The 26,046-nt window shown below is 35.3% G+C and overlaps 1 protein-coding gene across 8 annotated transcripts in view; it reads right to left on the bottom strand.

The window, feature by feature from the left end:
- The window catches only part of LOC129767057 (protein gone early), a 262,177-nt gene that overhangs the window by 209,352 nt on the left and 26,779 nt on the right, over positions 1-26,046 (bottom strand). The window contains exon 1 of one of the 8 annotated variants that reach the window (XM_055767697.1): positions 5,134-5,152. The exons of the other annotated variants lie outside the window; for them this stretch is intronic. The gene's annotated coding sequence lies outside the window, so the exon portion shown is untranslated. Of the gene's footprint in view, positions 1-5,133; positions 5,153-26,046 lie in introns of those variants that run through there. 8 annotated transcript variants of the gene reach the window in all.

The raw sequence follows: 26,046 nt of genomic DNA, 5'->3' as shown, positions 1-26,046 counted from the left end.
GCCTGCTGATTGGTTTGGAGACATTATCAGCCAGACGCCTGAAGCTGCAGCGAGTGTTTATCTTCGACATTCTCACAAATCGTATGGATTGCCCGGCATTACTTCAGAGTATCTACATAAACGTCCCGTCTCGCACTCTTCGACATCACAACGCTCTTCGACTACCAGATAACAGAACAAACTACGGGTTCAACAATCCTTTTAGTGCATGTATTCGTGCTTTTAACGCAGTTTATGACAATTTTGATTTCTGTATCAGCAAGGATGTGTTCGTTAACAGAATTAGAAATTTAGTTTAGTTTAAGTCACAGTCTGTACGATTTAACACCGAAGACTAAGAATAAATAAATAAATAAATAATGTTATAAGCTTCAGAACTTCACGAATGCTCCTCAAAGAAATTTTGTAGAATCTATACCAATTTTAAATTAATCATTTTGAATTAAAAGCTGGTGATTCAAAATTTAAGTTAAATGTAGAACACTTCAGGATTACTAAAAATTATATCACAATTAAGACTTACGAATTTATAAACATAAAAATTAAATACCACAGTGCAGGTCGGAAGAAATTTGTTTGACGAAAAATCTCCCGACCTGAATAGGATCGAACCCAAACCCTCGACATAATGTGTGACGCTAGCCACGGGACCACACGACAGTCTACGGACTCCGAAAAATCAGTCACCGAGAGAAAATCAAGACACAAATGTTCGCCTTCCTACAACCCAAAACATAACGGCAAATAATTGTGCCAATGAAATTCTCTTCCATAACTTCCTTTTAACGAGAATATGGCATCGATTCGTTCCAGCGTAATGTGTTAACCGGGAAAACCCGTTGAACCTGTTTATCAATGGGCATGCGAAAGGAAGAGTGACCCATCGCCGATAAGGGAGATTCTGTCGACATCGCCATCCGATGAATTCATCTCGGGGAAGCTATAGAAGCTTCCGATTACTACCCGGCCCTCGGCCGATTCTAGATGAAGATTACCACCCCAACGGGACAGAAGTGATTGCACGAAAAAAAAGTTATGATATCACTGATGTTTTATCGCTTTTCCTGGGGGAGGATTGCACTCCACTTCCTGCTTTTCTTGCGAGGCGAGAAGTATGATCGGAGAATTATATTGCACCTCGATATAGTTCATCGAGGATAGAAACAAGGTCAGGGATGTTATCGACTTGACATGTTTTCAATTTTAATATCCCGTACGGGGAAACTGGGATTTATGATAATGTATGAAATAGGTCGTTTGATTTAAGACACCCACTTCCTGATTATCACCCATCTGCTTTTTTGTTGTGGTAAATATAAGCATATAGCCCAACCTACCCTAGGAAGCCAGTGAGCGCGTTTGTTATCTCGTTATCTCCCGTTGTCACTTCCTTTCGGAACTCTACACGTAATCTGATTTTACACCCGTCTAACACAGTGGAACCTTTTCATTCGAGCGTGACTACGTGACCGTTCTTTCGCGGCCCGCGGCTTGCAAATTGACATAGTTGCCCGCGTCTAATGTGACTCAATTGTAGCTATGCGCAATTCCAGAAATACTATGTGCATTCTCAACGAGAGTATGTATACCCACACTGTGAGTAATTTCCAAGTCATGCGACCTTCCGAAGTTCGAAAATCGAATGACTGAAAATTCTTTCCAAGACCTCTTCCACGTTACAGTTTCTAATCCAAGATCTGTTCCACAAGATTGGTGACGGTGGAAATCAAAACGACAAATTTCCTTTTTTTTTACAGTGCAATTCTCCTCTGAAAGGCCCAAGAGGGGCTCCTGCTCAGGGTCAATATGTGGCGAAATAAAACAAGAATGAATCCCATCCCATTCAAAGCAACATAAATCAGAGTGACTTCCAACGGGCCGAGCAAAGGGTACTTTTGCATGCTAAATAAAAGAAGTGTCTAAGGTTTTTGGATACTGTTTGCATGCTGGCCCTTGCGCCTTTGAGGGTAGCAGCAAACGGCAGACAAAACAAATCTATTTAAACAAACTTTGTTGGCGCTAAACAGTGATTTGTCGTTTCATAAATGGTATGTCACATTGGCCTCGTGCTGTTGATTTTACAACCGATAAAGTACTTTAATTATCTTCTATATATTATATATAAAAATCTCGTGTCACGGTGTTTGTTATCGAACTCCTCCGAAACGACTCGACCGATTTTGATGAAATTATGCACAAAAAACTTGGTAAGCATGAGAATAGGTTGTAAACTATATACGATACCGCTAGGATACCGATTACTAAATATTTAATACCGATTAGAGTGCCTCTATGCAGATTTTTTTTTCTCAAATTTTGCTTCAAACAATACATATAACCAGAAATTTAAACCCCATACCCTATTTTCAATCGCGATTTTAGTAGTTTTGTATAAACAATATTCAAAAAATTTAACCGTTGGTCGTTTTTCAAACAGAACGAATTTATTTATGTTGTTAAATAACAGATGGCGCTAGATCGAACTTTCATCCACACATTCGCAAGTAACTTTACTTCGTCTAAAGCCAGGCATATCGCCCGCGAGCTGGAAATATTGTTGAATGAGCACAACGAATTATTGAAATACTTCAAATCCCACTTGCTCGGTTTACAAAATGGCAATCACGTTATTGTCACCAATTCTGATAGAACATCTGCTGGAGAGCACGTGTTTAGATTCAGTGCGCAAGCGTTACTAAAATCATAGAAGGTGTCTGCACAATGACGCGAGAAATTGTGATTCGAAGAAAAAACAATAATCTTGAATCCATCGTTAACGCACATCTTTCATACGACTTTCTCCATGTTCTTCTTCAATAGCACTAACGTTCTCAACGTTTGCCTTCTCATCGTAGTATTACTTGCTTCATTTTTACTAGTACTTAGTTGAGATTCCTCTTCCAAACAACAAGCCTTGAATTTATTCTGAGTGGCAAGCTGTAGAATGTGTGTGACCACAATGCAAGTCAGAAGAAATATCTTTGACGAAAAATGCCCGACCGTCTTGAATAAACAAGATGAACAAGAAACACTAGACAACATGTTACTGCTACAGGTACTCCATTCATTATGAACATCATTACTCATTTTGAAATAATATTTATGAATAGCTATATCAGACGAATAAAATAAAGGAGTGCCCTCGATGGATTTTAAGTATAGCGTATGATGTCATTATATGATGTCGTGAGCTGTAGCAACAAATCACGATCGACTTGTAAGCGAAGGTAGAGAGTGAACGACTGCGATTCCTACGAACTAATCAACATAAGCTTGATGAAGAATACATTCACTTGAAAAACGCTATCGTGAGCAACGCCGTAACAGCGTCAGAGCCAATTGCTATCCGTACGGATTGCAATTTTGCATTCTGAAATCCGTTCGACTCAAGTCCAATCAAGTTATGCAAATGTGTCAACCTTGCGATGCAATTCGACATAGACAACATTGAGCTCTGTGTTCAATTTCTGTGGAGCAAATATGCAAAATGGATATTAGGGTGGAAAAAACGCTTTTAAAACAAAAATTTCAAACTAAAATTAGCTCTGTATCAGCTCCATTGAAGTTGCCTGGCGTATCTTTGGTTTCCCAATTCATGAACATGACCCAGCAGCTATAAATTTAGCCGTTCATCTTGAAAATGACAAGGGCGTATTTTCCATCAACGAGACAGAATTTGAACCCCAATGATCAAGAATTATTTTTTTCACAACTTCCATTTTGCGGGAAATCGAGTATTAGCCGAAGCCTGCACTTTTTCTTGCAATTACAAACATACTGTGAACTGAAGGTCACTTCAGTAAGCTAATATACGGCATTAATAAATGCATTAATTTTACATTTCTGGACTACCAAGCACAGAGGAATGAAAGCTTCCAAGTATAAACCTGAATTGATCCACCTATGGTGAGATGTGACCTTTCTTCTTTCATGTAGTTTTAATTTATTACCGGCCGACTTTTTTTTTTAAACGAATGCTATTGCTTTCATTTAGATTGTTGTCCGTGGAAAAATGTTAATGCTCAACAAGTATTTGTTTCCGATTATCCATTTCCCGAAAAATCGAACATTTTTCAAAATCTGCAAATACGCTGCGAAAAATTAATGGCTAGAGGGTTGGGAGGTTATTATCCTGTTGAATAGAATCATCATTTAGGTTTTCTTCATCGATGAGATCACCCACCCAATCCGGCGGGAGAATATTCACCCAGCAATCTCATTAGAACCATTCTTCCACGCACTGATTTCCTCCAACTCCTCCACACACGAAATTCTACGGACTGTCATCACCTAAGGTTATCACGGACAGAAATGCAATTTTTCGATAATATTTACTGAGTTAATTGATACTAACAAATATTCACAATTGAAATTTCTGAAAAAATGAAAAAACCTTCCGTCTTCCAAAGTAAACAAACTAGAATGCGCTGAGGAGGTCAGATGTATTGGTATTGATTCAGCAGAACAGAAATGTCCGTTATGGTTAACGTTCGATTTTTTTAACACTCAATTTCCCCAGCTGTTATGTATGTTCTTCTATCGCAGTTATACTGTAGAAAAGTTCACGTATTTTTGTATTTTATCGGTTTTTTATTGAAATTGAAAACACATTCCAAACATACTTGCTTTAAATCAAATTTACTGCCCAATAAAGTTATGCAAAATTGAACGAAATTTATGGTAAGTGGTAGCTAATAAATTAAACTTCCTTTTGGTGCAAAAAAATTATCATTTGGTTGCTTTCCAAAGGCATTAAAAATTATCAAAGTTCGATTCTTCGAACGCTTGGCACAAAATGGGTTAATGAAATACATTAAACATATAAACATCCGTTCAAATCGTTTCATTCGTTCTTCTTTATCGATCACATTCGATTAATTTCATAGATCGTTAAAACATTCAAACACACTTACTTAATACATCAGTTATGTTTTATTTAACACCCAACATATTCGTTAGGAACAATTTATATGGCAGAACAACGTTTGCCGGGTCAGCTAGTAATTTATAAATAAATGATATAAGGAGCCGTGTCAGGCAAACCACATAACGCTAACAATTGAAATTTCGAAACATTCAAATTGCATTCAAGCAGAATACAGCTTTAAAGACTTATCGATCAATAATACTTACAGCTTTAAAGACAATAATCAATAATAAATTGTCAAAAGTGCGTGAAAGGTTTCCAAATGATCTGAAAAAGAAAAGAAGGTGATCCATTAGTACACTTGTGAAACAATTTTTTCCTAGATATGTCGCAAAAACTTTTACGCTGGAAATATTTCTACAAAAATTCCACGTTTTGATTGATCCATTGGCACGAACAATCTGCGCATGTGCACATAATGTAGCGTCGAAGTGCATATCAGCGGGCGAAAATATAAAATATGTAATTTGCGATTTTTATTTCATTATCACTCTAACCAACGTGCAGTCAGAAGCATATCTTCAAGCTGAGAGTTAATGTTGAATTGGCTTTCAAGGGTAAAACCGTGCAAACTTTCGGTTCTTTTCAGGACCACGATTTTTGACGTAGGACTACGTCTTACATTAAGGGTGCCAAATCAGAAAACAGGTCACGTTTTTATGAAATAAAGTTAATGTTTATAACTATTTTTGCTGCGAATGGATTTTAATGATTTGCATACCAATCGAATCAGAAATTTTCTAAGATTTGTTTGATATGCTATATATTACAACCCCATAGTCTGTATATGGTTTAAATTGATGAAAATTGAAAGCATTCCCATTTCCCCATACATTTGTTCTGTCCATTTGTGTGCTTTCCCAAACAGAGCTGTCAATAACGAGCAACCTATGCAGCCGCTAGAATAGAAACAGTCGGGAGACGAATGAATCGTTGGATTTAAAGTCTCCGTAAACAAAAGAAAAAAGAAGAAGAAGAACAATAGAATCAAAGAAGGGGGATAGCGAAAAGAGAATATTTGCGAAGTAAGTAAGTATTGTAATTTGAGGAATTTGAGGAAAATTCTCAGAATCTTTCTGTGCCCGAAACAACAAGGTCGCTTATTCTGCTCGTTTTGTGTTTTATGTTTCCCCTCGAGCTGTAAACGTTAGCGAATATTTCACTTGAAGTTTATCGCTGCAACTTTGTGCATCTGTTAGACGTGTGTTTGATGCTTGTTGAATGGCGATACACGGAAGATGCCTCTCGTTAAATACTCAGTGCAATGCGTGCATTGATATAAAGAAACAAATTGCGACACATGACCAATTAGTGTATTGTTCTCGCAAAGGCAAGAAAGAATCGTTGCTTCTCTAAATGATTCTACAAGGGGGGCCTCCGTAGCCACATTTGTTGCGCGTTCGCTTAGTAAGCGATCGATCGTGAGTTCGAAACTCAGGGCCCTCATTGACCATCTTTGTGTTGTTACAGAATAACTACGTCCACGCAACAATCATCAGCGATGGAGATCGATCCACGGTCGAAATAAGATCGATTCATCCATACAACTGCTCTGCTCTGCAAGACACATCGGGCTGCTGTTCTATAAATAACTCAACAATAATCAATCAACTGTCTCCGCTGTCCGGTCTAACTGGATAATGGAAGAACAGATAGAAAACTCTTACGCCTAAATGGCTGCTACTGTGTAAATGTGTACTATATGGAATGGTATAGAAGGGAATACTCTAACGCCGAAAAATGGCAACTGTGTAATGTGCTAATTATATATATGATAAATATGTGACATGTACACGATTAAAAATCGGCTCTGTTACAGCTAAAATGCCAATGAGCCTAAAATAAATAGAAGGGACAAAAAAAATGATTCTACAAAACCACGCAAGCCATTAAACCTTTTCTGGGTCCCCGGAACTTTTAGCTAAAGAGTTATTTATGAACATTCGCGAATACGTGCGAATGATATCCGAAAAGATAAACCAAAAAAATTTAAAAAAAGATTGCGTAGTCCTACGTCCTAAGCGGTCGTGTCTCGGATACAACCCCGTGGATTTTTTTTACTAATAAATTAATACACAAAAACTAAAGAATCAATAAAAATATTTTTTTCTTTCTTAAATAATATCTGAAGTAATGAAAAGATGAATTGAAAAAAGTGGTGTATTGGAAAGCACCCCTGTTTGTATGGACCAATGACACTATTCTCCATTGCACCGGGCGAGAGTAAAACAGATTTGTGATGCCTTGAAATCATAAAATCAAAATTATTATAAATAGAAAACACTATAGAAAACAATTGGAATTCAGGGACCGAAATATGAAAATTTAATTCCCAAAAATTCAAATCCTGAAATAAATATTCACAAATTTTAAACTTAAAAATTAATTAACTTTTAATCCGGAAAGTTAAAAAAAAAGATCTCAAAATTTGAGGTCTTCCAAAACGAATGTCAAAGCATTAGAAAATTCACAAAAATTAAAAATCAAAAATAGGAAAAAAAACCCCAAAAAATTGAAATCCTTAAATAAAAATTCAAAAATTCGAAACCCAAAAATTTGCTAATTAGAGTGAAAAAAATAAATCCGGGAAATTGAAAAAAAATCTCTAAAGTTCAGATCTTTCAATCAAATTTTAGAGCATTCAAAAAATCGCAAAAGTTGGAATTCTCAAATTAAACTTCAAAGATTAAATTTTTTAAATAAAACTTCAAAAACAAAAAAAGAATCTCCAATAAATTGAAATCCTTAAATTCGAAATTTTAAAATTGAAAATTCTCCAAAAGTTAATCCTAAAAAAATCAAACAAAATTAAAAACTTTGAAACTGAAAAAAGAACTTCAAAATTATTTTAAAAAAAAAAAGAAATCACTCAGAAATTGAAACCCAGGAAACAAAATTTAAAATCCCATTCTCAAAAATTGATATCCTGAAAAAAAGATTCAAAAATTCGAAATTCAAAAACATTATAATATTCAAAAAACAAAAATAAAAAAAGGATTAAAAAAAATTAAGCTCAAATCTTCAAAGCTTTCAAAAATTTGCAAATATAGATATCCTGAAATAACAAATTTGACAGTTTAAAAATTTTTTCAAAAATTTAAATCAAGAAATCAAAATTCTCAAAATAAAAATCATTCAGGAAATGAAATTTTGAACCAAACTTTAAGAATTTCATTCCCTAAAATAAAAAAAATTAAAACTTAAATAATTTTTTAAAAACAAAATCCGAAAATTTAAGATCTCAAAAATATAGGCCTTTCAATCGAATTTCAAAGAATTTTGAAATTCTCAAAAATTGAAACCCTAAAATCGAAAATTTGACAGTTTGATAATTGAAAAAAGTTTCAAAAATTGAAATTCTTAAATGAAACTTGAAATTCTTTAATTAAATTTCAAAAATAGAATAAAAATTTTAAAAAATTCAATTCCTAACATAAAATTTCAAAATTTCAAAATTGAATTTAATTCTTGCAAATAGAAATTACTCAGGAATTGAAATCCGGGAAACAAAATTGAAAAATTATATACCCAAAAATAAAAACCCTGAAAAAAAATATATTTATATAAAAATAATTTAAGAATTTTCAAAAAACGAAATCCGTAAAATCGATAGAGGTCTCAAAAATTTAAATCTTTAAATCAAATTTCAAAGCAATTCAAAATTCGCAAAAAATGAAACTCTGGATTCGAAAATTAAAGTTTGAAAATAAAAAAAAAACAAAAAAATTATTTATATATTTTTTTTAATTTATTAAATTTAAGAACTCTCTAAAATGTTAAAAAGAATCAAAAATTCTAGAATACTCAAAAATTGAAAATTCGAAATCAGCGATTTTAGATTAAAAATTTTCAAAAATTGAAATCTTGAAATCAAAAATTTAAAACTTCTCAAGTTTGAAAATTTAGATGCTGATATCGAATGTTTACAAATTCTCAAATATTGAAATTCTGAAACAAAAAAATTAAGAATCAAGAAGTCCCCAACTCAGAAATTTTGAAATCACAAATTGATATCCTGAAATTTTAAATTCCAAAGCTCTGAATTTCATGTTCCTAAAATTTAAAAAAATCAAATCATTTTTTAAAATTCGAACAGAAATTAAAAATATGAAAAACTCCTGTAAAATTTTGTTTTGTAATATATTCATTTATAGTTTTTTTTCGTAAATCGTAAATAGTACATCGTTCATCGTAACAAATTGCAATGTGTGAATCGTAATTATTCTTTGGATTTCTATGAGTACGTGGTCCGATAAATAAGTCTTGAAATACATCGTCGGTTCGTTTTATTGTTGAGGAGTTCTCCCGGTTGCCCATGGATAGCCTTCAACAACGGGTATTAAAATACGATAGTCATTGAAGAATTCGTGACGCGACGAGTCACAAAATGTATCATGTATATTATTGTTGAGATCTTCTCAAAATTATTACATTTTACAAAAATATAGCAATTTAACTATTTAACAATTCTACTACGATTATGTTCTAAAATTAAGAAAATTTAAAGAAACTCGGTAAATTTTAAGACTTTCGAAAGTTAAAACGAAACGAAAGTTGTAAACCTTTACAAGATTTTAAAAATACATAAAATTTGATAACTCAAAAATTCGAATATTGAAAAATTAAGAAATTATTAAAAACTTAAATGTTGAAATTTGAGATTCTTCAAAACTAAAATCTTGAAATCAAGAACTCAAAAATTAAAAACTAAATAAATAAAAAAAGTACCAAAAATTATAAAAATTCAGGAATTTCAATGCAAACATGTAACATTTAAAAAATGCAAATCAAAAAGTTCAAAAACTCAATAAAGGGCCTGGCCGGGTAAGGGAGTAAAAAGTGCCCCCAAACCAAATCACCAGCTATATGGCAAATATTGTATAGGATATTGAATGAGAAATTTGGCGGCTTATTTGAACCTCTATGTGGTTTGACGTAGGATCTATAGTGAAAAACATACTTTTTCGTTTATTCACGTCATCCTCGAAAGCTTCGAGATAAAAATTTGAAAAAAAAATACTGAATGTGCATCTTACTATGGTGTATCAAGAAAAATTATCAATTTTTTTTTATCAAAAATTTAAGTACTAAAAAAATATATAAAAAAATAAATTGTGATTTTTTTTTTTAGATTTAGAGATTCAGTACTACTCTAATTCATATTAAAATGTGTTCCCACGGCTTTTCTAGATATGTGTGATTTTTTTCAGTGTTGTGCGGCACAAAAAAATATTTTTTATACTTCCAAAGGGTCTGGCTGGGTAAGGGAGTAAAAAGTACCCTCAAACCAAATCACCAGCTTTATGGAAAATATTGTATAGAGTACTAAATAAAACATTTTGACAGTAGTACCATATATTTGAGTCCTTTTATGGTACACCATAGGATCTATGGTGAAAAATGTACCTTTTCGTTTTTTTCACGCCATTCTCAATAGCTTTGAGACAAAAATATGAAAAAAAATACTGAAAGTGCGTGTATCGAGGTGTATCGATAAATATTTTCAAACAATTTTTTCATCAAAAAATGTAATTATAAAAAAAATTAAATATGCGGTATAAAAAATTTAATATATTTTTTGGCATTTCGAAATTTTGAAAAAAATATAACTTTGAGACCCGCTTCTGTTCCAGTTTTTATTCAAAGGCGTTCGTATGTGTATTTTTTTCTACATGTGGTGCAATTTTTTCCTGAATGTTTAAGAGCATTGCGAGACACAAAGATAATTTTCTTCCTCCTCTGCATTATTATTTTTATTTTCTTGAAATCGATTATTTTATTGTATTCGTGGTTTTCAATTGTGAGATTAAAATAAAAAAAAATTATAATAATTTGGATGTTTTTAAGTGTTTTTCTCATTAATCCGAATGATCTTTCCACAAGGACTTTATTTTTTTCTCACAGAGCTATATCGTACTGCTGACTCCTATGAATTTGGTAAACCATCTAAATCCGATGTAAAGATAATCTCATATATTTCAAGATATGAGTAAAAAATCTTTGTACAGTGCAATGCTCTAAATATACCGACAAAATTTAGACATATAACAACAAAATTTAAATAAATATCAGAGCAGTACTGGGTCTCTAAATTCAAAATAAACTAAAAATGCCTAAAGACCAAAAACATATTTTTTGCGCAATCCTCTTAAAACTTCAAGAGAAAATTGCGCTGCATGTAGAGAAAACAACACATACGAATGCATTAAAATAAAAATTAAAGCAAAAGTGGGTCTCAAGTAATATTTCTTTCAAAATTTCGAAATTCCTGAAAATATATATTTTTTTGTACCGCGAAAAACACTCTAAAAATTCTGAAAAAAATCACAGGTACCTAAAATAGACGTAGGAAGAAATTTGAATACAAACTAGAGTAGTACTGAATCTCTGAAATCTGAAATAAAAAAAATATATTTAATTTAAAATTGAAATTAAAATTAATTTAATTTTTTTAATATTTCTTAATTTTTAATATTTTTTGATGAAGAAATTGTTTGAAAATATTGATCGATACACCTTAGTAAAATGACTTAGACTTTCAGTATTTTTTTTTCCATATTTTTCTCTCAAAGATATTGAGAATGGCGTGAAAAAAACGAGAAGGTGCATTTTTCACCATAGATCCTATGGTGTACCATAGAAGGACTCAAATATATGGTACTACTGTCAAAATGTTTTATTCAGTACTCTATACAATATTTTCCATAAAGCTGGTGATTTGGTTTGAGGGCACTTTTTACTCCCTTACCCAGCCAGACCCTTTGGAAATCTAAAAAAATATTTTTTGTACCGCGCAACACTGAAAAAAAATCACACAGATCTAGAAAAGCCATAGGAACACATTTAACGAAAAAGTATGTTTTTCACTATAGATCCTACGTCAAACCACATTAAGGTTCAAATAAACCGCCAAAATTTCTTATTTTATATCCTATACAATATTTGCCATACAGCTGGTGATTTGGTTTGGGGGCACTTTTTACACCCTTACCCCGCCAGGCTCTTTCTAAAATTTCTAAAATTTTGAAATGAGTTTTTGAGTTCAAAAACTTTTATTAAATTCTAATAATTTTAGCATTTTAAAATTCAATAAATTTTCATATGATCCTATTAAGGCTCCATGAAGTTGTTCGTAGTACTACAGGGCTGACTCGATTATATGCGGTTTCTGATTTCTTATCACTGTATATAATCGAATCCTGTATAAAATAGAGTCAAAAATTTTTTTTTTTCATTTGTGCTTTTGGCATGTATTTTTCGTTTTTTGAATGCAAAAGAAAAATTTGATTTTTGACTCATCCCCTTAAAGCTAGAAAACACCTTTCTCACACGAAAAAAAAATATCCATAATCCAGTCTCTCAGGAGGTGATAGACGATTATATTTGGTCAAAAAATCCTCCTACGCATATGTTCGAATTTCAACAACGACAGAGTTCTCTACATTAAAAATTTGGCTGCAATATCGATATAAACAATTCCTGGTGAAAATTCAAGCAAAATCTTCAAAAATCACAATTTTTACCTCACTGTACATGTAATAGCTACATAAACTTCACCTTAAAGTTCAAAGGTTACATTTCTTCTTAAAATATAGTCAGTAATATTGGTTACATCCGGAGTTCCTCAAGGCTCTCATTTGGGGCCACTTTTGTTCATTTTATTTGTTAATGACGTTTGCGTTTTTCTTAACAGTGTTAAGGCACTTATCTACGCAGATGATATGAAACTGTATATGGAAATAAAGAATGAAGAAGACTCTCAAACATTCAAAAATGAAGTTGATATAGTTTATAATTGGTGCACTAAGAGTTTATTACAGCTCAATATTAGGAAATGCACTTTGATTACTTTTACAAGAAGAAGAACACCATTGAACAATGGTGTTATACTGGGTAATCAACCCATCAGTAGATGTCAACGAGTAAGAGATTTAGGTGTGATCTTAGATTCGAAACTAACCTTCGTGGATCATTATAATACAATCATCCATAGAGCAAATAATATGTTGAGCTTCATTAAACGCTTTAGTTACCATTTCCACGATCCGTACACAATAAAAACATTGTATATTACATACGTCAGATCAATTCTCGAATACTGTAGTATTGTATGGTCCCCCTACATAACTTCACACGAAGACAGAATTGAATTTGTACAAAAACAATTTTTGTTATTTGCACTTCGTAAACTAGGCTGGTCTTCATATCATCTACCTCCATATGAAGCACGCTGTATGCTAATCAATATTAAAAGCCTAAAAGAACGTCGGAACTCTGCCATGATTCTATTTATTATTGATATCATATCACAACGAGTGGACTCAGAAGAAATATTAGGAAACCTGAATTTTTACGCACCGATTAGGAACCTGAGAAACCCTAACATTTTTTACATAGATTATCGAAGAACGAATTATGCCAAATATAGTCCTATTAATCGTATGATGAGCCTCTGTAACGAACACAGTGAAACAATTGATGTAACCATGTCAAGATCAATGCTCAAAGACTATCTGAATAGCATAAGTATAATATAGCACTGTAATATTTGGGCAGCATATTTAGTCTACGCTGGTTTGACGAAATAAATAAATAAAAAAAATTGATTCTGTAACTTGTTAAAATCGTCTTTTAAATCAAACGAATAAATTATCCAGCCAGCTCTCTTTAGATTTTTAGTTTAAAGTAAGTAGTTTTAAGTAGTATTAAGAATGTATCGGTCTACAATTTAGATTGACGACAATAAAAATTAAAAAAATAAAAAAATAAAAAAAAAATAAAAAATGGTTCTCAAATGGGGATCAACACTAGGGTAGGAGCCTACCTGTTGGTCTCAAATGTTCCTATCTCACGCCTCCACGAAGATCATATGACGACATTTTTAGATCGGGCGTGAACTGGAAACACACACCTGGTCTTGGCTCCGAGAACGGGTGTCGAAAGTGGCTAAGTGAGGGGGTGCGAGCGAGTCAGAGCGCTATATCTCTCCCGGGGAAGGCCTCCCGGGTCATGGAGGCCTTGCCAACCCGCTGTCTCCCGGGCAAAGGAGATACACCCAGACAATGGAGCTAAGGTCAAGACGAATACTACGAATGCGATCACCCGAGGAGGGTCCCCGAACTGGAGCTGGTCCTGGAACGGGCGTAAGAGCGAGCGGCCAGCGGCTGGAGGGCGATGTGCAAGAGCGGGCCACCAGCCGGGTTCAACCCGAAGAGCTACCGCCACACGGAAACAGCAGCCATCGACATCACCAACGAAACGCTGCGCCTACGAGGCGTGTTGCGACTGTCAGACGACAGTCGTCCACACTTGTGGGTACTACTAGGCGACGGATCATGTGGACACACGAAATGAACGAATTCGTGATCCGCGCCTATTACATCTGCACTGCTTTGGAGACGGACATGAGCGGTCGCCCTCGAATACTCGCAATGTTCGAGGAAGCGTATCCAGAGTTCGTCGGGAGGCTTGACCAAAACGCGATGAACGCGAGGCGTAGAGCGATTGTACGCAACAATATGCTCTCCCAAACGCAAGTCGACGAGATCAAGCAGCAGGTGCAGAGAGAACTAAGCTCCAGAACAAGCAGAGCAAGCGATGTGTCGAGACGAAGTTCAGTACGGCTGAGCAATTCATTCGCGAGTGGGGCACGCGAATCAGCACCAGTGGAGGCCACAGTACAACAACCCTCTGAGCCGGAAGATCCACAGCCAGATCAACAACTACTACGCGATCTGGTCTTCCATTACGACGAGGCGATCTCACAGTTCCGCGACACGGACCCTTTGTCGCGCCCCAGGATCCCGAAGTTGCAGCATTCCCGCAGGCTGACAAGTGCAGTAAAGTTCATGAACGAGCGCGTTCTTCCGCTGCACTTGGTTGATGCTGAGAACATGGAGGAGCTGCAACTGAAAGTTTACTGCGCTGCTGTGGCGACCGCCAAAAGTTTAGGATACCGTATTAGGCCAAGAGGCGGACTGCTCCAACATCTCCGTGAAAGGCGTGAGCCTCCATGGCGAAGGAGATTGGAGCAACGGATCCTAAAAAAACGCGCCGCAATTGGAAGACTGATGGCGTACAAAAGAGGCAGCAGATCGGCGAAATTATGTCGCCAAGTTGCTGTGATCGTGCGGCCTACTGAACTTCGCCAGCTGGGAGCTCACCAGCTGACGGAAAAACTCGACACACTGGTACAGCAATTGAGCGTCCTAACTAAACGGCTGAAACGTTACTCTGACTCTGCAAAGCGCCAGGAACAAAATCGGATGTTCAGAGATAACGAAAAAGCGTTCTACGACCACATTAGCGACGAGAAGCCCGACTACCGCGAAGGTTTGCCAGATATTAGCGATGTGACGAACTTCTGGGCTGGTATTTGGGAGACCCCGGTACAACATCGCGACGGGCAAATGTGGTTAAGACGGGAGGAGGAGAGTTGTGGTGAAATTGGAGAGATGCCAGCTATCATCGTTGAAGAGAAAGATGTCCGCGAAGCCTCGCGGTACCTGAGGAACTGGGCAGCACCGGGCCCCGATGGTGTTCAGAACTTCTGGCACAAGAAGCTGACCGTCGCACATCAAAAGATAGCTGAGTGCTTCAACAAGGTGCTACGTGACCCACACAACCTCCCTGAATTCGCCACCCGTGGCGTCACATTCCTCCTCCCGAAAAACAGCAACACATTGAACCCATCAAAGTACAGGCCGATAACGTGCCTATCGAGTCTGTACAAGATATTAAGCAGCATCATAACCGCCAAAGTTTCTGCCCACTGCGAACAACACCATATCATCGCAGAAGAGCAGAAAGGATGCAGAAAAAATACGCATGGCTGCAAAGACCAGGCCATCATCGACGCAGCCATAGTCGGCCGGGCGGTTTATAACCAGCGGAACCTAAGCATGGCCTATATCGATTACAGGAAGGCTTATGACTCCATACCTCACTCGTTTCTCGTCCGGGTATTGGAGCTCTACAAAATTGATCCCGTCGTCGTTAGGTTCCTGCAGCATGCGATGAAGCAGTGGAGCACGTCTCTGCACCTCAGTGATGGGGAAAATGTGTTGCAGTCTAGAACGCTGCAGATAAAGAGGGGGATATTCCAAGGCGACTCTTTCAGCCCGCTTTGGTTTTGTCTGGCACTGAACCCCCTCAGTAGGACGCTCAATAGAAACGGTCATGGCTATAAAATAAGGTATGGCGACGGCGCCCACGAAGAAGTGACCCATACCTTTTACATGGACGATCTCAAGGTCTACGCTGATTCACGTCAGCGTCTAGGTGTAGCTATCCGGGTTGTCGAAGACATAAGCAGGGACATCTGCATGGAGTTCGGCCTTGACAAGTGCCGCTGTGTCCATATGCTGAAAGGGCAGCTTACCGAATCCGGAGGTTACGAGGTCTATGACGGCGAGTTCATAAGAGACATGGTTCGTGGCGAATCCTATAAATATCTTGGATTCCGACAGCTCACCGGGATTCGACACTCCGACATCAAGACGGAGCTGCGAGACAAGTTCTTGAGTCGAGTGAACTGTGTCCTGAGGACTTTCCTCAACGCGGGGAACAAGGTACGCGCGATCAACACATTCGCGGTTCCCCTGCTGACCTTCAGTTTTGGTGTAGTCAAATGGAGCAAAACTGACCTAGAGGACCTTGAGAGGAGGATGAGGAAAGCATTTAAAGAGGCCGGAATGCACCATCCTCAATCGGCACTGGAGAGGGTTTCACTGCCACGCAAAGAAGGGGGACTTGGAATAGTCGACATATCTGCACTGTGTGTTGCCCAGGTACGACAACTGCGCGAGTACTTCGCAGAACGCGCCAACCAAAACGCGCTATAACGGGCTGTCTGCGCCGCCGACAGAGGATACAGCGCTCTGCACTTGGCGCAAGCGGAGTACCAACTCAACTGCAATCTGCAGACAGTGGAGGAGAAGATTGCAGCTTGGAAGCAGAAGGCAGTGCATGGTGCCCACCCCCATCAACTGGACCGGCCACACATCGACAAGGTCGCATCTAATCTGTGGCTAACGCGTGGTGAACTCTCTTCAGTAGTAGAAGCCGACATGATAGCCATCCAGGACAGGATAATGCCGACGAGAAACTGCAGGCGGTACGTCTGGCATCAAGACGTTGATGACATTTGCCGGATGTGCCATCAACCAGGTGAAAACATAGAGCACATTATGGGAGGCTGTCCCGTTTTGGCCAACGCAGCCTACACCGAGCGTCACAACAATGTGGCCCGTATTGTTCATCGACAACTGGCGCTCCAATGTGCTCTACTGGAAGACAACGTACCAAACTACCGGTACCTGCCTGCACCTGTCCTGGAAAATGACCGTTTCAAGCTGTACTGGGATCGCACTGTTCTGACCGACCTCTCGATCCACCACAACCGCCCAGATATAATGGTTTACGACAAGAGCGACCGCAAAGTCACCATCATCGATGTCGCTATTCCACTGAACCAGAATCTGGAGGAGACCCACGGTCGCAAAATCTGCAAGTACCGACCATTGGCCGTGGAGCTCAAGGAACTGTGGGGGCTAAGGGAGGTCCCAAGAATTGTTCCAGTCGTTCTCTCTGGAACTGGAATTGTCCCGAAGACACTTCTGGAAGCGCTAAAGGTGTTGAACATCGAGAAGGAATTGGCCGGCATCCAAAAGTCGGTCATCCTTAGCACCTGCGCGATTGTCCGACAATTCCTCGGTCAGGACTAAAACAGCACGAGCATGCAGATACGTGCATTCCGCAGAGCCTAGTCCCCCTTTGGCATTCAGAAGCCCGGGGGCAGGTGAAAATTCTGGCTAGGTTCGCCTAGTTAAGAAGTGAGATAAGTCTGCCAAAAAAAAAAAGTCATATTTGAAATATAAAAAAGAAATCCGTGGAACGATTCGATGACATTTCGGTCGCCAGAATCAAATTTAAGCGATCAATCTCTTGTCATCACTTCTTCATAATATCATCACATGGTATGACACAATTTCAACGCTATTCAACTTCCCCGGTCTTCTAGCGCTATAATACCAAGCCAATTATTCTGCAACTCCACCGGTTCTGTTTCTCACATCCACATCCCCCATCGCATCACATCAAATCATTTCCGGATCACACATTTTAATATTTTAAATAAGCCACCAGCGGTCGCAAGAGAATGTCAAATCTTGAACACATGACGACGATACGAGATGTTCGACGGGGTGGAAATTTCGAAACTATTACTGAAAGTCAACCGCCTGTGCATATTATCCTCTCTCTTCCGAGGAACTCCATTGCTGCTGCGGCTTCTGTTTGGCGGACATTTTCAATATGAACTGTCGGTTCCATCAAACGCTCCTTTGCCTCCCATTTTTTCCTTTCCCATCGCACACCCTCTCCCTAATCCCAAGCGGTTCTCCAACACAAACTAACCTCTTTTAACCACCCATCCCATTTCCCTCCAGATGAAGTACGTAATAGGATGGATTGGATGGAAGTCATCACTGCAGCCGCTACTCGACGTTTCGATTTGCGGCGGAATGCTTCAACACGACACCGAAACGCTCTCGAGGCGACGTATCGCCATGTGCAGCCTCTTCGTGTCATCTCATCGTCATCGAAGGGTGTGCGGTTGTAATTCGGTGAGTATACGACGCACGCACCGATGACTGTTCAAAACTCTAAGTGATGGAGTTGGGAAAAATAATCGTAAGTATTCGAAGAAGGCCTTTTTTGCGTGTTGAATGGGATGAGATTCACAATTTGCCTCTTTAAGAACCCATTTATCCGAGAGGCGTTCTTTTTTTCCCCTGTTCTTTTTCAAGTTCAGATCACCAATAAATGGGCTCTTGAACATGCCGCGCCGTCGATCAGCCGTCGACTGCTGAAACATCATTTTTTATCCTCGTTCCTTTCAGCGCAGCTCTGACACTTTTATTGAGTGGGGGGAATCATGGACTGATATTCGTTCGAAAAAGGATTATTTCTTCAATTTTTCATCCCGGCTCTTATCCTTCCACTGTCTTGGATGGAATTGGGATGGGGACGACATACAATGGACAGCACTCCCAAATCCGATATGCTGCTTTTGAGAGCAAGATTACAAAAAACGGACGTTCTTCATTGTTCCGAAAGTGGGTCACAGCAGCAAATGCATCGCAACACACACTTCAAAGATTCCCAAAACCCAAATTTTCCAACAAGAAAAATCATCATCAGCAATCCGGCGAAAAACCGCCACAGATGTTGGCACCTGTTGTTGACGACTTTTGCCCCCTTCTTTCACTTCCCCCCGCAGGCGGTCGAATGGATAAACGCTAAAGACGAAAGAAAAGTGAAACTGAAATCCATAAGTTTCTCCGCGTCGTGACCGCTCTCTTCTCGGGTTACTACTTCCCCCTTGCTTATTGTTATGAGTTTTGTGTTTTTCCGTTTTCCGAGGAACCAATTTGCGTACTCTCGGCGGAAAATGATTTACTGCAGCGCGCGGTTCAAAAGAATGGACACGTTGAAGATGTGAGGGGGGGGTCGGTGGCAAAGAAGGTAAAGCAATCGGTCTGCCGCAGTCATATCCGCGGCGATAGTGAAACTCGGAATAAATTAAACACATTCGAGAGAGCGCGCTCCCGGAGTGTCTGTCGATGGTGCGATTTGATTGTGAATAATAGTTGAACCCATGTTGGGCACGAGGAACATACACCTTGAGAAATTGATATAAAATAATGAAAATTATTTCGGAATATTTCGAAAATGCTCATAGCTCAAAAAAAAATATAATAGTACGAAAACATTAAAAAAACGAAAACATATCCCAAACAAAATAAAGAATGAGAGGAATATATAAAATAAAAGAAAACAGAGAAAACATAAATGAACAGAACTGTAAAAGGTACCCAAAATAGTTTCCATTGAATGAATTATTCGCCATCAGTAACAGATTTCAGAAGTGAAAATGCATTGAAAATAAACACGGTCCAACGAACTTCGGGTTAAGATCGCTTAGATTCGCGCCAAAAGGAGTCTCCTCTATAGCGAGATTTCCCTACAAACAACAAACTCACAAACTAACAAATAAACAAATAAACAAATAGACAAATAGACAAATAAACGAATAAACAAATCAACAAATAAAAAATACAAATTAACAAATTAAAAAATTAACAAATTAACAAATTGAAAAATTAACAAATTAACAAATCAACAAATCAATAAATCAACAAATCAACATATCAACAAATCAACAAATCAACATATCAACAAATCAACAAATCAACAAATCAACAAATCAACAAATCAACAAATCAACAAATCAACAAATCAACAAATCAACAAATCAACAAATCAACAAATCAACAAATCAACAAATCAACAAATCAACAAATCAACAAATTAACAAATTAACAAATTAACAAATTAACAAATTAACAAATTAACAAATTAACAAATTAACAAATTAACAAATTAACAAATCAACAAATCAACAAATCAACAAATCAACAAATCAACAAATCAACAAATCAACAAATCAACAAATCAACAAATCAACAAATCAACAAATCAACAAATCAACAAATTAACAAATTAACAAATTAACAAATTAACAAATTAACAAATTAACAAATTAACAAATTAACAAATTAACAAATTAACAAATTAACAAATTAACAAATTAACAAATTAACAAATTAACAAATTAACAAATTAACAAATTAACAAATTAACAAATTAACAAATTAACAAATTAACAAATTAACAAATTAACAAATTAACAAATTAACAAATTAACAAATTAACAAATTAACAAATTAACAAATTAACAAATTAACAAATTAACAAATTAACAAATTAACAAATTAACAAATTAACAAATTAACAAATTAACAAATTAACAAATTAACAAATTAACAAATTAACAAATTAACAAATTAACAAATTAACAAATTAACAAATTAACAAATTAACAAATTAACAAATTAACAAATTAACAAATTAACAAATTAACAAATTAACAAATTAACAAATTAACAAATTAACAAATTAACAAATTAACAAATTAACAAATTAACAAATTAACAAATTAACAAATTAACAAATTAACAAATTAACAAATTAACAAATTAACAAATTAACAAATTAACAAATTAACAAATTAACAAATTAACAAATTAACAAATTAACAAATTAACAAATTAACAAATTAACAAATTAACAAATTAACAAATTAACAAATTAACAAATTAACAAATTAACAAATTAACAAATTAACAAATTAACAAATTAACAAATTAACAAATTAACAAATTAACAAATTAACAAATTAACAAATTAACAAATTAACAAATTAACAAATTAACAAATTAACAAATTAACAAATTGACAAATTAACAAATTAACAAATTAACAAATTAACAAATTAACAAATTAACAAATTAACAAATTAACAAATTAACAAATTAATAAATTAACAAATTAACAAATTAACAAATTAACAAATTAACAAATTAACAAATTAACAAATTAACAAATTAACAAATTAACAAATTAACAAATTAACAAATTAACAAATTAACAAATTAACAAATTAACAAATTAACAAATTAACAAATTAACAAATTAACAAATTAACAAATTAACAAATTAACAAATTAACAAATTAACAAATTAACAAATTAACAAATTAACAAATTAACAAATTAACAAATTAACAAATTAACAAATTAACAAATAGACAAATTAATAATTAATAAAAGAAGAAATAAATAAATTAACGAGTTGACGAATTGTTGAGTGGATTATACACAGTCTCTGATTTCTTTTCACTGTATACAGGGAAACTTCGATATAACGTACCCTCGTTATAACGAACCCTCGATATAACGTCACTCGATATAACGTACATTTTACCTCGATATAACTTACGTATTTCCAAAGTGTAAAGGAAAATTTTTTTCAATATTTTTTTTCTGATAGAACAATGAATTATTTTTATTGTGATGCTAAAACTAGTTTTGTACCTTCAATCAATTCCGAAATACAGCTGGTTTTGTGATTCCGGATTCTAAATGAAACAAGCTTTAGTCAACAGTACGAAGGGAAACATCATGAGAAAGGCTGGCTTCGTCTTCTGATTGAAGTTATTCATTGACTTTACTAAAACAGCAACACAATAATGTGTTATAGACTACGTTTGTGAGTACTTTATTATGCTTCGATATAACGTACCATTCGATACAACGTACAATTTTGAAAGTGAAATGTACGTTATATCGAAGTTTACCTGTATAATCGAATCTTGTATGTAATCGAGCCCAAAAAAACAATTTTCTGTTTGTTTTTCGTTTTTTGAATATAAAAGAAGACATTTGTTTTTGATTCATCCCCTCAAGTCAGAAAACTCCTTTCTCACAAAAATCGGTAACAAACATGATTGTTTCTATCAACTAAATTAAGAATCTCTAACTGCTCTACAATCTTTCTTAATTTCTCTGCAAATCGATACAAACAATTCCTGGTAAAAGCTCAAGCAAAATCTTCAAAAATCACGATTTTTACCTCACTGTGCAGATCATAGCCACTTTCAACCTTAACGTTGAAAGGTTACATTTTTTCTTGAAATAAGTTTTGAAGCATTTTTTTTCAAACTGTATATAATCGAGTCCAAAATTGTATATACTCGAATGTAATCATATAATCGAGTCCGACCTGTATTCGAATTCAAAAATTTCCAATTTTTATATTTTTGTATTTTTGCTTTCAGAAAAATTTCAATTTCTATCGGATTTTCAGTTCTTATATTTAAAATTTTGAGGTTTTTTTTGTTTATTATTTGTTTTAGTTTCCCAGACTTTTTCTTTTTTTCATTTTTTTTAGTTTTGAAGAGAAGAAAAGGGAAAGGATCAAAACGTGTAATGAAGATAGGGATAAAAAACCTAGCGAAAACATAAAAATAGAAAGAGCAAGTGAATAGGATAAAGAGCGGTAGAATAAAAAACACTAAGGAGATAAAAGAGAAATGAAAAATTGAAAGGAAGAGACGAATAGCGAAAAGGATGATCGAGAAAAAAGATCAAAAGGTAGAGAAAAAAAGAGATAAATCGTGAGGCAAGAAGTCGAGAAAAAGATAAAAAGGTAAAGGAAAAAACAAAAGAAATATACAGTCAACTCTCCCTAACTCGATATCCAAAGGGACCATCGAGTTAGGGAGGTGTCGAGATACAGAACATTTTTTCCTAATTTTTTTTTATGTCTCAAATTGTCATATATTAGGGTAAGTGTCCCAATTATGGTATGAATTTGAATTTTTGATTCATTCCCTTAAAGTGAAAAAACACCTTTCTCATATAAAAAAAATTTTTTTTTCCAGAATCTTTCAGGAGGTGATAGACGGTTATATTTCACGAAAAAAATCCTTCTACGCATATGTTAGAATTTCAACGATGACAGACTTATAGAACTTTTTCTTTGTTTCGGATTCTGTTGGCTCAAACTGACTCTACATTGAAAAGTATGCTACGTAATCCGATTTTGTTGCTTTCATTTGAAAGATGAGAAAATTTAGTACAGGATATAGTAGAGGAACATCTAAATTAGTGGATTAAACATTTTTGAAGTGGAAAATTTAAATTTTATTTTTTATTTGTAATTATTAATTTTATCCTAAAAATTCATACTAAACTTGATTGTTTCTATCAATTAAATTAAAGCTCTCTAACCTCTCTACAATTTGTTCTTTGACGCCCAACCTCTATCTCTCTTAATTTCGCTGCAATATCGATATAAACAATTTCTGATGAAGATTCAATCGAAATCTTCAAAAATCGCGATTTTTAACCCACTGTACTTATAAAAGCCACTTAAATTTCACCTTAATGCTGAAAGGTTAATTTTTTTTCTTGAAATTATTCATATTTGAATTATAAAAAAAACTTTTTTTTTCAAACTGTATACAATCGAGTCCTAAATTTTACATAATCGAATCATATATAATCGAGTTTGTATTTAATCGAGTCCGACTTGCACGAGGCACTAGGTTAACAAAGAAAATATTGATTAAGTATGTTACTCAAACTGAATTGTAACGATCACGCAGGAACTGTTCAATCACAAAGAAATGTTCGAAAAGTTTCACAGGAACATTTTCAGTTGATTTCAATATTCCGGACATATTCTTCAGGTTTGATTTAACGTTCGAATTAACATCTCAATAGAACTACTATCTTCAGCGTTTTTCTCAGATTTTTCAACACTTTCTAGTATATCGGTATCTGGCATCAGATCACATCAAATCACGTTTTGGTCCTTTTTGCACTAATTATTAAAAGACATTGAGCAATCGAACGGTATTGTACCGTCGACATCGCTCACGACACATTAATTATGCCAGCGGAATATCACTCCCGTCCATGTTGGTTGTGCTTTAAAGTTAGGATTTCCCAGTTTCTGGACAAATTCTCAAGCCATATCCCGAAGAATAGAAGAGGGGTTTATTTTTTTTTGTCTAGCTTGACAAGACAAAAATACATTGACCGCTCCAGCTTCTCGATTCTGACCAACCTTATATGCTTTTGGTCTAGATACAATTTTCCATTCCGATTCCATTTTTACTTTAGTTTGAGTAGTGTTGATACCGCACTTTGTGCAATACTGAAATTATTTGCAGCTTCAGACCCCTTCCGTCCATATTTTTCGACCTGCTCGATGATGCTCAAACCTTGCGCAATGGTTAGCGTTTTGATTGTTCGCTTGAAAGGTTTCTCGTGGTTTTCCATACTTGAAAAGAAATTGTTTGATGAAACGAACACTCCGTCTTCACTTTCAAGGGCAATTGAAATCTGAGGTAATAACGCACAAAAACATGTACGCGAAAATCAATCGAGTTAGGGAGGTGAAAATCCATGGAAAAATGAATCAAAACACATCGAGTAAGAGAGGCATCGAGTTAGGGAGGTATCGTGTTATGGAGAGAAGAATGCTTGTAAAATCGAAGGTGCCATGAAATCCATCGAGTTAGGGAAAATATCGAGATACAGAACATCGAGTTAGGGAGAGTTGACTGTATAATCAATGGAAAGGAAAAACCAGTGAAAGAGGTGAAAAGAGAAAGGAAAAAAACTAAGTAAAGAGACGAAAAGATAGAGGAAAAATCGGGAGGGACAACAAGGTAAAGAAAAGAATCGAGATAAAAAGTAAAGAAAAAAGCGATCGAAAGAGACGAAAAGGGAAAGATGTGTAAGGGAATTAAAAAGAGGAATAAAAAAAAACTAATGAAAACATATAATAGGGAAAAGCAGGTAAAATAAATAAGAAGCGGCAGCAAAAAACCCCTAAGGAAAAAAGATAAAGGAGAAATGAGAAATCGAAAGAAAGGGATAGGAAAGGAAAACAATGAGAAAAAATAAAAAAAAATCGAGGATAAAAAGAAGAGAAATAAAAAAAGAAAAGAGAAAAACCAATATGAAAAAGTATAAAAGGCAATGCAAAAAACGAAGAAAAGAGATAAATGGAAAAGAACAAAAGTAGTGAAACAAAGAAAGAAAAGAAAACAAAAACTAGCGAAGAAAAATATGAAGATAAGAAGAAAAGAAATAATGGAAATATATGAAGAACGAAAAGGGGAAAAAAATGATGGAATAGATAAAAAATAAAAGAAAAAAGTAAAAGGATAAAAAAGAAAAGAAAACTAAAACAAGAAAAGAAAAAAAAAGAATGAAATAGACAAAAAGGGACGGGGAACCCCTGAATTAGGGACAAAAAGGTAATTGATATAAAGTTGTAACAGATCTAGAGAAACAGCGATAGGGACGGATTGAAGAGCAAAAAATTGAGCGAGAGAGATTGCAAGAAAAGGAAGAAAAATGTAAAGGAGGGAACATGTAAATTCAGAATGAGAGTCAAAGTTAGAAACAGATTTGATGAAAGGAAGAATACGTACAGAAAAGTGATTTAATGAAAAATTGATGAAGAAATGGTTATAGAGAGATTGGGAAGAACAGTGACGGAGAAACAGTTCGAAACTAATATAATATAATATAAAAGACATTAAAAGAGATTTCCGATTTAAAAGTTGAAAAAAAATACTGATAAATGAAGAGAAAATCCCATCTTGAATTAGGGTGATTCGAAAAATTCGGTTTTTG

The sequence above is a fragment of the Toxorhynchites rutilus genome, chromosome 1 (assembly GCF_029784135.1).
Source record: "Toxorhynchites rutilus septentrionalis strain SRP chromosome 1, ASM2978413v1, whole genome shotgun sequence".
Classification (NCBI taxonomy): domain Eukaryota; kingdom Metazoa; phylum Arthropoda; class Insecta; order Diptera; family Culicidae; genus Toxorhynchites; species Toxorhynchites rutilus.
The sequence above is the reverse complement of the archived record's forward strand: the minus strand, read 5'-3'. Positions and strand labels throughout refer to the sequence as shown.